This window comes from Diachasma alloeum, unplaced genomic scaffold, assembly GCF_001412515.2.
Source record: "Diachasma alloeum isolate Michigan unplaced genomic scaffold, Dall2.0 Dall_scaffold_00655, whole genome shotgun sequence".
Lineage (NCBI taxonomy): Eukaryota > Metazoa > Arthropoda > Insecta > Hymenoptera > Braconidae > Diachasma > Diachasma alloeum.
Window position 1 is genome coordinate 39,157 of NW_021680787.1, and position 4,060 is coordinate 43,216.

A 4,060-nucleotide genomic window follows, 5' to 3' on the forward strand; every position below is an offset into this window, starting at 1 on the left:
TGCGTACCACTCGCTCCTGCCAATACACAGTGTTTCGGCCTCAATTCCGCAAACTCGCTGGATCCCACCGGAGACTCGGGATGAACAATTTTATATTTGTCATGAAGATCATTCCAGTTCTCGAGGACCATCCGCTTCTGCATTATTTTCTTCACGTCGTTGATTCTGACTGACACTTTATCCTTCATCCCTGGCATTGTTTTGCTCTCATAGCCATGTACCTTGTCATACCAAATTCACGGCTCACCTTTCGCTCACTCCCTGAAGGTGGAGCAATAGTCAAGAGTTGTATACGTTCAGAATATTCTGTCATCGTATTGAATTTTTGCTTGAGTCCATCCAACATTTTTTCGAATTCCAATTCTCGTGGAGAACGAAAATTTGCTGGAATATTCCTGTAGTGCTCTGTCTCTGAATCATCATCGGCTGTTGGAGCATCGTACTCCTCTGAAGCTTCATTGAAAATAATATCCCCATCAGGATCAATTGAATGGAAGCAATTACCTGATCTCAAAGAACTCCCTGCAATATTGCTCGTAGAAATATCTACTAGAAATGGTGTGGCACTGGACGAACGATCGGCTGGAACATTTGATGACGATGAAGAGACTTCCCGATTCGATGAAGATTCAGAGGGTAATGATCCAGGAATGTAAGTGAAAGCTCTTTTCCTACAGGAGCTACATAGTTTTGCATTTTCTGGCAAGAATGGAAATATCTGTCATAGTCTTTCTGAGATTGAACGCAGGTCTGTTCCATTGTGACCTTTCTCCCCAGGAACTCGCACTGGATTTGCACATCTTTCGGCATGCGGCATCTTGTGGAAAAGGAATGAAGAACAGTTCTGGTCATTCAAAAAAAGGGAAAAAAATAATAATAACGATCGATTGAGTTTACAACTTCACTACTGAAATATTTTATACCATCACTTACCTTGATTAAAGTTGATGGAGAATAAATACAGGAGAATAGCCGTCGGAGCATTTCTGTTAACGATACTGTAATGAACCGTGTGAGATGTTCAACACTCAAGTGTGTGATGAGGACTAATCAAACGGTTATTATTGAGGCAACTCTATGGCTCGTATGGAAACTGAATTCCGAGAAATTGGCTGTTTATTCTCACCCCCACTCGGAACCTTTGATTTCATTGCGCTCCTATTTTTTGTATCCATTGTCCAATGTTTGTGTACAGAAATCCCAAGGTCATTTCCCAAAGAAATGCAAACAACGTTTGATTTCTCGGAGTTCGAAACCGACCGGCACCCATTGGGTTTCGAACTCGAATCATCGGATTAGAAATCGCTCGCCCTACCGACCGAGCTATCGTTGGCTTTGAATTTTTATTCAGTAGTAATACCCCGAGTGCTTCAAAATTATCGGGTATTTCCCGATAACTTCGTTGTAAACAAACAAATGTTTGTCGTTTGTTTGCAGGGAAGTTTGACGGAAATACCAGATAATTTTGAAGCCCGAGGGGTGTTTGTCGGATTATTTTTCACGTACGGATTTTGGTCAGGAGTGTCGTTTACGGAACCTCAAAATGACATCCGAGAACAATTGAAGAGTTAGTACGAAATATCCGGAAAAATATATATGTGAGTACGAAATAACCGAAAAAATATATATGTTAGTGCGAAATATCCGAAATAAAAGTTCCTCCAGCCTGTCATTTGTCATCAAATGCTGCATTCTGATTGGCCCTGACTGTCCAAAATCCGTACGTGGAAAAATAATCATCATGATAAGTGAAAAATCATGTGAATTCGAACAATTAACTATTGCGAAAGATATTGAGCATGTCTGCCAGGTACAAGAGTGAAGTGATGGGGGTAAAAGTTTGAAACAATGTTAGACTCATATCGTAGTTGACTTTAAACATGCCAATGTTCTGTTCCGAAATACAAAAAAATTCAGGGTAGCTGAATTGACATGGAATGTCCCATGTATGATCGGAAAATCGAATTTTCCATGGAATTTTTTTCTTTTTCTCATCTCCATATGGCTGTCCTATTTTGAAATACCCCGAAAAAGTTGAATAATATCATCATCCATTGAAGAAAAAAAAATTATTCGATTTTCGAATGGCCCCTGCGAAACAGGGATTAAAGTAGCGAAAAACTTTAAAAATGGCTTAGTATTCATCCTCGTGGTACTGTTGTATTTTTAGTCTCAAAGTATATAAAGAAACGAATAAAATATTTTTTTATTTATTAAAATCGGCCAATTTGTTCGCAGGATATGATTTTTCAAAAATTTGAGCTTTTGTGATTTGTCCTGGCCAAACAATTAATGTTAAAGGAGCGAAAATTTAGAGAAAGTATGTAGTCATGTAGTACTTGACTGCGAGCATGCTAATTCAGGATTCTGAGAACCAAAAAAATCCAGGGAGGCTGAGTTGAAATGGAATGTTCCATATTCATCAAAATGTCTCTTAGAAGGCGTACAATTCGACTGATCTCATAAACCGAAATACTAGCACCATTCAACTTAGGCAGAAGTAATGATACAATATTTATATGATACACAACATTGACTAACGACCATACTTTTAATAATGAGAATTGGTTTATATTACCGACACACCGACCTATGTCTCCGTCCCAGCTATGACATTCCATCAAATATTGCATAATAAAAAATCTAAAAAATCATAATAATAAATTTTCACCCCTCCGGATACATGCGGCTGTCTTCAACCCCCCGGAGAAACCGCATGATCATGTATTTTCCCCGAAATTCTTATTTTTTTGATTATAAAAAATCAGCGCATTTTTCCGGAGGGGTAAATTTTATGAAAATGTAATATCAGACCCCTGCCCCTCACCCTCCTAAATTTTCATTCCTCCCGATACATGCGGCTATCTTCAAGCTCCCGGAGAAACCGCATAGTCATGTATTTTCCCCGAAATTAATTTTTTTTTAGATTATAAAAAATCAGCGCATGTTTCCGGAGGGGTGAATTTTATAAAAATATAGTCTCAGATCGCTCCCCCTCGCCCCCCTAAATTTTCACCCCTCCGCATACATGAGGCTGTCTTCAACCCCGCGGAGGAACCGCGTGATCCCGTATTTTCCCCGAAATTCTGTTTTTCTAATTATAAAAAATCAGCGCATGTTTTCGGAGGGGTAAATCTTATAAAAATGTAATCTCAGACTCCTCCCCCTCACCCCCCTAAATTTTCATCCCTCCGGATACATGCGCTGATTTTTTATAACTAAAAAAAAGAATTTCGGGGAAAATACATAAGTATGCGGTTCCTCCGGGGGGTTGAAGACAGCCTAATGTATCCGGAGGAGTGAAAATTTAGGGGGCGAGGAGGAGGCATCTGAGATTATATTTTTATAAAATTCACCCTTCTGGAAACATACGCTGATTTTTTATAATTAAAAGAAAAAGTATTTCGGGGAAAATACATGATCACGCGGTTCCTCCGGGGGGTTGAAGACAGCCTCATGTATCCGGAGGGGTGAAAATTTAGGGGGGTGAGGGGGAGGTATCTGAAATTACATTTTTATAAAATTCACCTTTCCGTAAACATGCGCTGATTTTTTATAATCTAAAAAAAATTAATTTCGGGGAAAATACATGAGTATGCGGTTCCTCCGAGAGGTTGAAGATGGCCGCATGTATGCGGAGGGATGAAAATTTAGGGAAGCGAGGAGGAGGGGGCTGAGATTACATTTTTATAAAATTTACCCCTTCGGAAACATGCGCTGATTTTTTATAATTTAAAAAAACAAAGAATTTCGGGGAAAATACATGATCATGCGGTTTCTCCGGGGAGTTGAAGATAGCCGCATGTATCCGGAGGGTGAAAATTTAGGGGGGCGAGGGGGAGACTTCTTATATTACATTTTTATAAAATTTACCCCTCCGGATACATGCGGCTATCTTCACCCCCCCTGAGAAACCGCATACTCATGTATTTTCCCCGAAATTCATTGTTTAAAACATTATAAAAAATCAGTGCATGTTTTCGAAGGTGTAAATTTCATAAGAATGTAATTTCAGACCCGTTCCCCTCACCCCCCCTCAATTTTCATTCCTCCGGATACA